Source organism: Panthera tigris, chromosome C2, assembly GCF_018350195.1.
Source record: "Panthera tigris isolate Pti1 chromosome C2, P.tigris_Pti1_mat1.1, whole genome shotgun sequence".
In the NCBI taxonomy this organism is placed as follows: Eukaryota; Metazoa; Chordata; class Mammalia; order Carnivora; family Felidae; genus Panthera; species Panthera tigris.
Genome location: NC_056668.1, coordinates 78742928 through 78756292, shown reverse-complemented (window position 1 = coordinate 78756292; position 13365 = coordinate 78742928). Strand labels below are relative to the sequence as shown.

The following is a 13365-nucleotide window of genomic DNA, read 5'->3' as shown; positions in this document are numbered from 1 at the left end:
CTGTATGTAGTGCAGTCTAATGGATCAGTTCATTTGGACTATTTCTTTCTCTTTCATGGATTACTTGTATCTTTGTCTTCCTCCTTTCTTAGGGTGTCAGCTCCCCAAATGGGGGAGCGGTATCTATTTGTTGCCATTCTGTTCCCAGCCTGTAGAAGATTGACCCGCACAGGCATAGGAGTGGTGCTCCGGAAATGGTTATTTGGGATATGTATGGACCCCAGAAGATTGTCAATGGGAAACAAGTCCACATGGAAGGAGAGAGAAAGAGTATCTCATCCCCCATTCCAGGAGAAAATAGCCTTACGTTCATTTTTATCTTTAGATTAAGAGAGGGAGCAGGCTTTGGAATTCGCATTGGGATTTGCTATCGCGGCCTGGGGTACAGACGCAAATGCTGACAATCTGGGAGTGGGGTTCTTGAGTGGTACCTTAATAAGAACAAGTCCTTGCGAAAGCCTTAAGTTTGGTGCGTAGCGTGGTTGGAAATACAGGGCCTAATGATTTTTACGTTCTTTGCGCGCACGCTGTCGATGTGCGTATGTGAGCCTTTTATTATTATGGACTCAGCCGGCAGTAACCATGGTGAGTAGACCCTATCACACAGCATTTTTCTGAGTCAGTTTAAAATGCTGACAATTAAATATACCGTACTCTTTTAAGCGATCCATCAGTCTCCCTTGTTGTCATGGTGACCGGAGTATATTTAGAAATGTGACAAGTACACTGAGTTCAATTGCACTTTTGCCAAAACATAGTTTTGCAGCTAAAATTGAATTTCCTGATTGAAGATCCAAGTGCTGTTAAGGGGGCATAATCGTTTCTATACATTATTCTGGAAGCATAACTTACATCATTCTATTAAATCAGCACTTAAAAGTCTTATCAGGCTAGTAAGATACTGACACTTGAGTGGTTGTATGTAGAGTTGATGGAAGAAAGTAAAATAAAAGTGGCATCCTGTTTTATTTTTCTTTAAAAATGAAATTGAGCCTCACCAGTGTAACTAGTTTAATGATTAATTCCTTTATATCTTTTTAAAGAAATTGTAGGTAAGCGTGCATGTGTCTGTTCCCTCAGATTGTATTTTTAATTGAAATCGCTTTATTAAGTACCTCCTCTCTCCTACATGCAATCTTTTCTTAGCAGCATGAGGGCATCTCTTTTTCTTTTGGTTTGACCTCGGATTGACAAGCATCCTTATTTTTCCCCAGCCTTTTTCCTGCTGGGTTTTACATGGGGTAAAGAGATGAAATGAATATGACTTTTTGTGGAAACAAAGGAAAAGTAAAAATCTCATCTCTTGTCTGATCAGGGACTAAGTTTGGATTCTCACTTCCTGTCTTTGGACCTTTCACTGTAGTGCTGAGAATGACATTGGGGTTGAACTGCTTGCTCTCTTGACTGTAGAAAGTTTGGAAACCGGTGCGGTGCCTGGTCTTTATTATAACCCCGTTTCCATTCCTGGCCACAGATTTTTTTTTTTCTTTTTTACTTTTGGGATGAGAAACAAGGACTCCTGGATACTTCTGCCTCTGAGTTTTCATGGAGCTGAATGTATCAGCAAGTGAGATAGATTTTGAGTCCCTGTATGGTTAAATTGTTTTTATTTCTTTCATGTACATGGCAAAGAATGGTAAGAGACGTGTTAGTTGTACACTTGATCTTAGCCAAAAGGCCGAGAAGTGATGGGAGACATGTTAGTTGTAATAACAATGGGTAAGATTTCTTGAGTTTTTACTGTATGCTAGGCATTGAGTATAGTAAGGTTTTTAACGGATCATTTCAGTGGAACTACACAATAATCTTCAGATGTAGGTCTATTGCCATTCTTATTTCACATAAACAAAACAAAACAAAACAGGTGTAGGGGCACCTGGGTGGCTCAGCTGTTTAAATGTCCGACTTAAGCTCAGGTCATGATCTCACGGCTGGTGAGTTCGAGCCCCGCGTCGGGCTCTGTGCTGACAGCTCAGAGCCTGGAGCCTGTTTCAGATTCTGTGTCTCCCTCTGTGCTCCTCTCCCACTCATGCTCTGTCTCTCTGTCTCTCTCTGTCTCTCTCTCTCTCTCTCTCTCTTTCAAAAATAAATAAACATTAAAAAAAAAACAGGTTTAGAGAGATTCTGTATTTTGACCAAGAGCATACCGAGGGGCACCTGGGGGCTCAGTCGGTTGAGCATCCGACTTTTGACTTCAGCTTAGGTCATGATCATAGGGTCATGGGATCGAGCCACGTGTCGGGCTCTGTGCTGATTGTGGATCCTGCTTAAGATCCTCTCTCACTCTCCCTCTTCCCCCTCCCCTGCTTGTGCTCTTTCTCTCCCAAAATGAATAAAAAAAAAAAAAAGAGTATACGTACCTCAAATAGTAGTAGAATCTGGATTTTGATCTAAGGGCTCTATTAACCAGTGCCTGCCCCATGGAAAGCTCACAATCAGTATTTGTTACTAACAAATGGCCTACTCCATGGCGAAGTCGTACAGATGTTTCATGTGTCCAAATGTTCACTGAAGTGGCCTCTACATAAAGGTAAACAGATAGCAGGGTCTGAAAGTAGAGCTGAGCCACTCTTTGTCTTCCCTAATGGTTTAGAACCAAAGAAGATGGGTACTGGGCAGGAAGGTAGCATATATAAGTCCCATCTAAGTGCAGTGGTTTGGTCTCAGGACCTCTCTACACTCCTCAGCATGAGTTTTTGCTTATGTGAGTGATAGTAAGGATATTCATCTTAGAAATTAAAGCTGGGGCCTCTGGGTGGCTCAGTCAGTTGAGCCTCTGACTCTTGATTTCAGCTCAGGTCATGATCTCACTGTTGTGGGATTTTGCCCTACATCAGACTCCACGCTGAGCTTAGGATTCTCTCTCTTTCCCTCTGCCCCTCTTCCCTGCTCACGTGCTCTCTCTCTCTCTTTTTCTCCAAAGAAAGAAAGAGACATCCTAAAAAAGAAATTAAAACAGAAATACAAAAAAGATTTTAAAGAAAGCTGTATGAAAATAAGTACATTTTCCAAAAGACACACAAAAAAAGTAGTGAGAAAAATGGCAGTTTGTCACAAATATATGCTTTGAGTAAAGTTTAGGAAGAAAATCCAGAAATTATTTATAAAAAGGATTGGAAAAGGAAGTTAAAAAGGACATAATTGTGGATTTTCTTTTTTTTTTTTTTTATACTACACTAAAACTTGACAAGTGGTGGTTTCCTAATGTGAAACCTGAAATCGTATCAATAAATTTCTTTATACTCTGTTATATTAAAATTCATTGGTCTTCTACTCAGTTTGAATCGCTCCGCACCTCTGTGTAACACCATAGATTGCTCATTTGGAAAATACGGGTTCACTGAGTTATGCATATCTTTCAAATATCGATAAGTTTCATTCCGTAACAACAACAAAAAAATCCCATTCGTTAATATCGCCACTGCTTTCATCAAAAACATATTTTAATTATTAGGAATATGTCAAGTATACAATAGCAGATGCAGGGTTTTTGAAGTTCTAATTTTCACTTGAAAACTGATTTTTATCACTGGCAACAGATAACTTTAATTGTTTTCCTTGAAATGATAGGCTCTCTTGGTTTATGTTTGTCATCACCAAGTCTGAATGACCACAATTTGTCAGTCATTCTTTCAAATAAAAATGATGTTGGGGCACCTGGGTGGCTCAGTCGGCTGAGCGTCCGACTTCGGCTCAGGTCATGATCTCGCAGTTCGTGGGTTCGAGCCCCGCATCAGGATCTGTGCTGATGGCTCAGAGCCTGTAGCCTGCTTCGGATTCTGTGTCTCCCTCTCTCCTTGCCCCTTCCTCACTCATGCTCTGTTTCTCTCTGTCCCTAAAAATGAATACACATTAAAAAAAATTTAAAAAAAATGATGTTCTGTGCAACGAGCCGTTAGCTCAGCCCTTGATTCTAGCAGTCACACAAGTGCCTTTCTTGGAGACAACCATTGTGGTTTGGGATTCAGCAGAAGATGTTCTTGCCTCCTTTCTATTTTGTCACATGGAATATTAAAAAGATATGTGTTCAAGGATTGAGTTTAATAAAATTAACTTTTAATGCATGGAGGACAGTTTTAAATGAAACGAGCCCCGTGTTCCCTTGACAGTGGGTACCTGGTGGTGAAAAGTGAAGCAGCTGTCGGGACATTTTGGTGCCACTGCTTGATTCCTGTGAAGACTCTGGCCATGTCCCCCCACCCCGCCCCACTCTCGATTGCTTTCGCACCGTTGACGCAGATGTCAACACTGTGAAAAAGATGCACCATGCGCATTGAGAGCCACTGATCTAATCCTGTCTTTTGGCTTTTTTAGGCGAGCGGAGCTGAAAGCGACCTACCCGGGACCGCTGCGCTGGTTAGCGGCTGAGCTGGGGCAAGAATCCAGGTGTTAGTGTGTTCCCATTTTTTCTTTTGAGTTCCTGTACCAGTCTCCGGGATCTCAAGGTAGATGTTTCTGAATTTCTTTTGTGAATATGCGATGTCAAAGGTATATCATTATTGTATTTATTTGGGAAGATTTCCATATATTTTTTCGGTGTGTTTATTAAACCTTTTGCATATTTTCCACACTCTGTGCTCACCACCGCACCGCTGCTCACTCTCCTGCTTTTCAATAGTGACCACTGCTGCCTTTTTAAACAGAACAGGTTTTGTCTTTGGCAAGACCTGAGAGAAGTTGAAGGAGCAGTTGAGTGCTTGTCCATTTTCTGGTTTAGAATCCCAGCTTTGTGGGGGAAAAAAAAGACTCCGGGAGTTTGGGCTGAAGCGGCCACTTCCTTCTTTACCTGGATTAGCTGGCAGTCACAGCAAAGGAAACTGCCTACATACCCATGATCCTCACTGTCACAGAGAAGTCATCTTACGGGACCACCTCCTGCCTCCCCACTTTTCTAATAAAATTCTCTCCCTTATTTTTTTTTTTCCTTCCTGTGGGAGGGAGGTCGTCCAATACAAATTGCCCTTTACCTTTGCTTTTGCTTGTGTTAATATTTTATGCGATCTGTTTTCTTCAATAAAAACTGCTCAGCCTGAAATTGTAATGACGGTTGCCGAGACAGGCCATTGAACCGGACCCAGACATCATGTTTTCTCTTCAATAACTCTCTCCTGTCTCGAGTAGCTTTTGGGGGGTCGGGTTTAGACAGGTTGCAGTGTTTGAAAGTGAATGAATCTGGAAGACTGTGAAAGTAGGCTTGCACACTCTCAAATGGATTGTTCTCTCATTTTCAAATATGTTGAATGTTCTTTTGAACGATCTCATTTTTTTCTTTCCTATTCCTCACCCAACATCTCATTGCTCTCTCCCACCGGTGAGCTTTTGGTTTTTTTTAACTTTGTTTTCTAACATTCTTCTGCTTCTTCCTCCATGTCTGTTTTGATTACCCAAAAGTGAGATCTGCTTTGACCTTTGCTTACTTCTGTGAATCAGCTCTTCCCTAAACTTAAGCCTTCGATGACTTCTTTTCTTTCCGTAAAACTTAGTTTCCTGTGAACCGTTCAGCTTTTCCTCTTTCTTTCTGAGACTTCTGGTTATGGCTTTGTCTAGCCATTTATGAGGCTCCCAAACTGCCTCCCAGCAGTTCTTTTTTAACTTTTCGAAATGCGTTTTCTGCCTTGTCTGAACTTCTTGAGCGTGGGGACTGTCTCATGCTTGGCATATCCTCGCTGCCCCATGGGTGTGCTGCATGGATGCTATTTTTACCCCGGGGTCTCTTCTTCAAAGGCCATTCTTCAAATTTGTATCTGGAGCTTGGAGCTGTTGTTTGTCTCTCAGCATTGGGCAGCTAAATCTCTGAAACGCAGAGCTGCAGTGGCCCATCTTCTAATGCTGACTCCCTCCCACTGCCAGGATGTTACGCATGCCTTCCCTGACAGATGGCCATTGAGCCTCTACTTGGGCACTTCCAATTCTTTGTGAAGCAGTTTGTTCTACTGCTGGGCAGCTTCATGTTTTTTTTTATTTTATTTTATTTTATTTTATTTTATTTTATTTTATTTTATTTTATTTTATTTTATTATTTTATTTTATTATTTTATTTTATTTATTTTATTTTATATTTCATTTCATTTTATTTTTATTTTTTTTCAATTTTTATTTATTTTTATTTATTTTTATTTTTTTACTATGAAATTTATTGTCAAATTGGTTTCCATACAACACCCAGTGCTCATCCCAACAGGTGCCCTCCTCAATGCCCATCACTTTAAAGTTCTCCTCTCCATTGCTCAGGAACTGGAGTTTTCACTGTTTCAGCCCTAAGAGTTCTAGCATTGCATATTTTGCACAAGCGTAACGTGCATGAACCGTCAGTCCCCAGGTTCTCGAGGGTAGCTATAATCCCTCCATCCCCTTCCTTTCTTGCTACCTCTATCTTAGGATTTAAACAGGTTTGAATGCTTATAGCCTTTATCCCATCCCTGTGTTCACATCACTTTCTAGATTTCTGCCATGCCATTCACCTCTGAAGTTCTCTTTTAGGTGCGCTTCTTTGTTACATACTGGAAACAGAATGAGTGTGTGGGTCTGAGAGATAGGATCTCCATAGGGGATATAGTCAATGGTGTTGTAATAGCATTGCATGGCGACAAGTGGTAGCTACGTGTTAGCATGATTTATAGAGTTGTCTAATCACTATGTTGTGACCTTGGGACTAATGTAACACTGTGTATCAACTGTACTTCAATAATTAAAGAAAAATAGCTAGGATATAAATTCTAGTACCATAACTTACTAGGTGGGTGAACTCAATCAGATTAGTTAATTGTTCTGAGCTTTGGTTTATTCAGAGGCAAAATGGATATAGTAATGACTTCTGACAATATTTTTAAGGAGTAAAGTATGCAAAATGTTTAGCTCAGTTACAGAAACACAGTGTGTTTAATAAATACTACTTTTACCTTGATTAACTTTTTGTCTTTGATCTTTCCAATAGTTAAAAAAAATTTTTATCCCAGTATAGTTAACCTACAGTGTTAGTTTCATGTGTACAATACAGTGATTCAACAATTCTATACATTACTCAGTGCTCATCATGATAAGTGTGCTCTTAATTCCGTTCACCTGTTTCACCCATCCCCCAAAGCCCCTCCCTCTGGTAACCCTCTATTCGTTCTGTGTAGTTAAGAGTCTGTTTCTTGTTCCTGGTGTGTCTCTTTTTTTCTCTGTTCATTTGTTTTAGTTCTTCCATTTCACAGGTGAGTGAGATGATATGGTATTTGTCTTTCTCTGAATCGCTTACTTCACTCAGCATTATCCTCTCTAGATCCATGCATGTTGTTGCAGATGGCAAGATTTTGTTCTTTTTTGTGAGCAAACAATATGCTTTTGGGTGTATATATGTATGTGTGTATGTACCACCTTGTCTTTATCCATTCATATATCTATAGACACTTGGGCTACTTTCATAATTTGGCTATTGTAAATAATGCTGCAATAACCATAGGGGTGCATCTATCTTTTCAAATTAGTGCTTTTGTATTCTTTGGGTAAATAACCAGTAGTGGAGTTATTGGATCATATGATAATTCTATTTTTAATTTTTTGAGGAACCTTTTTACTGTTTTCCACAGTGGCTGCACCAGTGTGCTTTCCCACCAACAGTGCAAAAGGGTTCCTTTTTCTCCACATCCTCACCAACACTTGTTTCTTGTGTTTTTGATTTCAGCCATTCTGACTCGTGTGACATGCTATCTCATTGCAGTCTTGATTTGCATTTCCCTGACATTGAGTGATGTGGAGCATCTTTTCATGTGTCTGTTGGCCATCTGTGTGTCTTCTTTGGAGAAATGGTTGTTCATGTTTCCTGCCCATTTTTTAATTGGATTGTTTGGGTTTATTTGGTGTTGATACAAGTTCTTCGTATATTTTAGATTCTAACCCTGTATTGGATATGCCATTTGCAAATATCTTCTCCCAGTCAGTAGGCTGTCTTTGAGTTTTGTTGATTGTTTCCAGTGATTTCTTTTTCTTTTTTATATACATGACATGATTTTTAGAATTCATTATTTTAAGAATTTCTCCCTCTCTCTCTACGTATCTTTCTCCAGTCCTTTCTTTTTAGATTTTATTCATACCTACAATCCTAAAATAACAAAACAAAAAAAAAAAACTATTTCTTCTTGATTCATGTCCCCTTTTATTTTGCAAGTTTGTCTAGACCTTAACATTTTTTTTGACAAATACTGTTTTTATCTACATGAATTTTCTCAACTGTTGCCTACATCTTTACATGTATATTCAGCTTTTATTATTCCTCTTGTGGAAAACATTTGTTCACCCTTTAATGGGTTAATGATGACTGGGTCATTGCATGTTACTTAACTCCTCATTGAACCCTTTACTCAGTAGCTGTTAGGGTTACTCAGTTGAATAATACATTTTTTAAATTAAATGTCCAATTAATGTCAATTCAAACAACATTTACTGAACACTTCTATGATACGCATTGAGCTAGGTGCTCTAGGAATTACATAAAACTCTGTTTTTATGTATTCATGCATTCATTTGTGGAACATATTCTTGAGTACTCAAGATCAGATTCTGGAATTGAGGTTCAAGAAACTGAGTTAGACAAAGATTTCTCTCCTCAAGGCACACAATCAATAAAAATGATAAGACAGTATATTAACTTTAGTGATTTAGATATGGATCCAGGCATTATGAGATGGGCTGCTTCCCCAAACCTTTCTAGATTGGGAAAAGCTTCACAGCAGGGGGCGTACTTAAAGTCTGAGTAAGGGTCTTAAAGTCCCCTGGGAAGATAAGACCTCTACAAGGGTTTAGATTGTGTTTGGTTATTAAGCCAGTTGTGTGAAACCCAACTGCTTGTGTTACCCTTGACTCTCTTCTTCCCTCCAATTGTATGCATCCAATGTTTTTCATACTTCCGTTTCTTTTAGGGGTCTTACAACCAACAGAATAACTGAAAGATAGATGTGATGATATTACAGGTTTGCTATTGGGACCTAATTACCACAAGGATGCCTATTTCCACATTCCACCATAGCAATAGTAACACATATACAGAAAAAATAATCTCATGATAATATGATACATTACAAAGTATTTCTCAATCCTTCATTTCATTTACTTCTTATAGAACAGCTTATGCTTGTGGGTTTCCTGAGTGTCTTAAGCACTGCCACTGATAGATAAGAGCACAAGAATTATCATTGAATAATTACGTGTGGAGGATTTGCAAAGAATTTTTCTCTTTTTATTCCAAGATGATCATGCTGTATTTTCTGATTTTCTCTAGATCACATGACCAGGTCTGCCCATAACGAGACGTCTAGGACTGTGTCCCTCTACCACTCTGTGCCTCAGCTTTGTTACTTGTCATATGGGAATATTGCTGCTATTACTAACACTGACACTAACTCCACCTCACTGGATTGAGATGAAGAATAAAATCATTAATCTTTGTGAAGGCATAATGTATGTAGCTGGTCACAATCGTACACACAAAATGCACCTTTTGATTGACCAGATTGTCAGCGACTTCAGTCGAAATGAGCTCAACTTAATTTTTACCTGTTTCTCCAAGCTTTCTAAGGTAGCTTCATGTCTCACTGTCTCCCGTTTAGCCCAAAAGTGACTGCAGGCAAGTGCTATGTGTTCAGTAAACACTTGTTGATTGATTTTTTTTTTAAAGTACTGACCTTCTGAAGTCCACTGCTGGAAATGTGTAAGCCACTTATATTTTTCCTTAGGATTCCTAAAGCCTGTCATTTAATTTCTAGATTATAAGTTCCATTGATAGAACCCTTATAAATATCACATTAAGAAGCTGAGCATTACCTTTAGGCCAAAGCAATTTAGTTTTTAAAAATCTGATTAATTTCAACACAATCAGCCAGGATGTCAGAAGATCTCAGTGCCTCTGATAGATGCTGACAGGTGAGGAAATTAAAATCAGGGAGGGAAGCAATTAAATACTGGCAAACATTACTTTAATGAGACAACCAAATCATTCATAAGCCATGGAATATGTTGTATTCTTGATAAGTATCTTAGGGTGGCGGGTGAGAGAGTGCATTTAAAAATGTGCTGGAGTGCATTTAAAAATGCTCTTTGTACCTGATCTGATGATGGGAGTAGAAACCTTTCAGTGTTTGTTACTTAATGCCTTTGGCCTGGTCTAACATTTCAGTTGTTTTCAGAGATAGAATTCCTAATGATCATGTTAGAGATTATGACATTGTTTAATGGAGGCAAATCTAGTATACGATTTAGTTTAAACAAGGAAATAATTTCATTTAAAGAGATCTTACCGATCCTTTCACCCCACCGCTACCACTACCTAAAACTTAGGCAAATGCACAAAATCCAGACAAAATAATTTTTGGCCTTTTCACAAGTAAGTGGTTTAGGGATAACTGTGGTCAAGACCTATGAAGAGTGGGAAAAAAAAAAAAAGAAAGCCATTTTATACAATTTCTAATTCAAAAGACTTTGGGGATTAGAGTGCTAAGAGCAGAACCCAGGAGCTCAATTCTCATTCAGCTCTTCTTTTTAGAACAACGCTCACGTAATCAGAAAGGATATCTGCGAACACAGAGCTAGCAAGTTACTTATTAATTGCATTAATTTTCTTAGTTTAGGGTTTTACAAGGCTCTGTCATATTATGTTCATTGGTCCTATAGCACTTGTAAAATATCAAGTATTAAGAGGTATCTTTACATTGGGTACAGTGATTCTGATGTCAGTTGGTTGTGTTTGTAAGGTTAAGTTCATCTTTCTTGGATTGTGTTGCTTAAAAATTGTCCTGGGGTGCAGGTTTCGGTTTAGAAGGTACCGTGGTTTGTGAAAAACCTATTGGAATGGTTGTCTCTGCTCTCTTCATTTCTCACAACCTTCCATTCCTTTCTGCCTTTGTTCCTTATTCCCCACCATGTTTCTTTCCTCTCTTTCTTCTTCATGGGCTTCATTTGCCCTCCGCTGGTTTTCCTGAAATAGAGTGTAAATTATCAATTATTCTATACCAGCTCCAAATAGGCCTGGTGAGTCTTGCTTTTGTATATATTTAATTAATAGGTTGATTTTTGTAAATTAAATAGTGAGTATACAAGTTTCTTTATTTTGGGTTGAAATTGCTTCTGAAAATGAGAACGTTTTTCTTGAGAGAGGATGGGTGGTTTGACCAAGGGTACAGACTGCCAGGGTCTCGGTCAGCGGTCATAAATACAGAGGCAACTAAGGATAACTGAGTTTATTAGCAACATGCTAGAGTGGGGTTTGTCATTTGTCCAAGATGTCTTTATGGGTCTAGTGGAGAACTCCATTGCATTAGGTAATACCCATGAGTTTACTGAGGACACATGACATTCAACCATGTGAAGAGGGCCGGTGAACTTCTTAGCTAGGAGGCTTCAGCTTTTCTACTGTTTAACATGAGACTTATTGACGAGAGAGAATTCAGGGGCACTGGCTTCTGTTGTTTCTGTGGCTTGTGTTTTGACAGTTTGCCAAGAAGGTTGCATCTCTGAAACTGCCCTGGGGAGAGCTGAGAAAGTCTTCATGGTAACCCTGCATTGAACACTTCTTTTGCCCCAGCTTAGTAATGTGTCACCTTCTGGTTAGACCACAGATGTGAAGTCTTCTCTGTCTCCTTTCACTTGCAAAGGAAGCAGGACTCAATACTAAATGTGTTTTGATGCTTTGACAATCGACTTTTAGATGGTATATGCTCCCAAGTGGGAGGCTGCATCATGTAATAGAAGGGTCCTTACTGGTTTTGGTATCAGAATTTGAGGTTGCATTTTTACCTGCTCCATATTAACCATACGATCTTTAAAGTTTGGTTTCCTTGTTGATAAAGTTGGTCACAAAGATGATTAATGTTTTGATTTGGGTGGCTTATGACAAGAATTTCTTGCAGAGTATCCTATCAGCCATGTCCTACTCTTAATCTTATTTGAGTCCTATATGAAAATGGGATAGATGAATAAAACTTCCCAGAAGTCTCCTACTTCTCAATAAATCTGTCCACTGTATTCAGTTCCCTTGGTCTTCTGTTGGAAGCTTCATCTCTCTGAACCTAAGGGGCAAACTTTAGGTACAAAGGCACAAGCTTTAAAATTACTTGAGATGTACCTGAGGTCTTTCACCTAAGGCCGTATCTCTTGCTTCTTGGGCTTGAGGGGACACTTCATTTTTCAATTTTCAAGTGTTGTCTTTGGAAACACATATTCTTTGTTGTTGTTGGGGTGAGGCCATGTGAGATACACATAGTTAATATTGAGGTGCTTTAGAACTAGGCGTACGGATCAAAGCAATTCTCCCCCCTCAGGTATTCTCTAGTATTGTGTGTTTATCACATTGTCCTTTGATCAGATAAACATGGGCTCACATGAGGAAATATTAATGTTTTGTATACCATCACTTTCCATTATCTACAGATAGGAAATAATGGAGGAAAATCTTCCCCAAAAAGTTGAACTGAGGTTTGGCTATGAAGTAGATATTATAAGCCCCATTTACATATGAGGAAATTGACACTCAGAGAGTGTAAGTAACTTGCCCAAGGACATTGTTAAGAGGAAGACAAGTCTGACTGGCTCTAAATCCCATGTGTTTTTGCTGCTTTCTCATGTCAATCAAATAGCTGGTTTCATTTTATTATTCCCTCCTCCCCCCAACCTACTGGATAAAGTCAGTGAGTTTGTGTTTTCCCAACCTAATAGCCCGGGACAGACTAAGATATAAAGGAAAGATCACTGGGCCAACAGGTGGAGCCCAGAAATTCCAAACTCATACCCTGCTGTATACTATACTGTGTAGTCTTGGGCAAGTTACCTGCCTTTCCTGAACTTCGGTTCCCACATCTGTAAAATGAACACAGTGATACTCATTCCCTGTATGTGTGTGAAGTTAATCATGAGAAATATGTTAGTTCCCTTCTCCTTCTCTCTGTTCCTCCTGGAGCTTCTGTATCCTCACCTGTGAAGTGAGCAGATGATTCTCTTCCTGCTTCTTCACTGGGTTGTTATGGAGTGAAATGAGATGACAAACGTGAAAATGTTTTGCAAAACAAGAAACTGCTATATAGATAGAAGAGTTTATGATTATTAATGATACATATAGCGTAGTACCTAAGAGTAACATTTACCTATTTTATTTACAGACGCTAGCATAGCAGTTTGCTGAACCTGGTGTCCACTGACCATTTGAAGAGCTAGTTATCTGAGGTAAGAGAGGATAGGCATCTTCGTATTTAAGAATTGCTAATGGGCAAGTTATCCAATAATGTTTACAGTTGATTTTACTCCCAACGGAAGAAATACAAAAGTATTTCCCGAGCACCAAAACCTGAAAAATGGCCAAAGCAATGAACTGCCATCCTTTTATCTTTTTTTGATTTA

At 39.0% G+C, this 13365-nt stretch overlaps 1 protein-coding gene across 5 annotated transcripts in view; it reads left to right on the top strand.

Annotated features, from left to right (window-relative positions):
* The window catches only part of LOC102953305 (LIM domain containing preferred translocation partner in lipoma), a 673846-nt gene that overhangs the window by 160445 nt on the left and 500036 nt on the right, over nt 1–13365 (top strand). For all 5 annotated transcript variants that reach the window (XM_042998791.1, XM_042998792.1, XM_042998793.1 and 2 more), the window contains 2 exons: nt 4315–4445; nt 13128–13191. The gene's annotated coding sequence lies outside the window, so the exon portion shown is untranslated. The remainder of the gene's footprint in view (nt 1–4314; nt 4446–13127; nt 13192–13365) is intronic.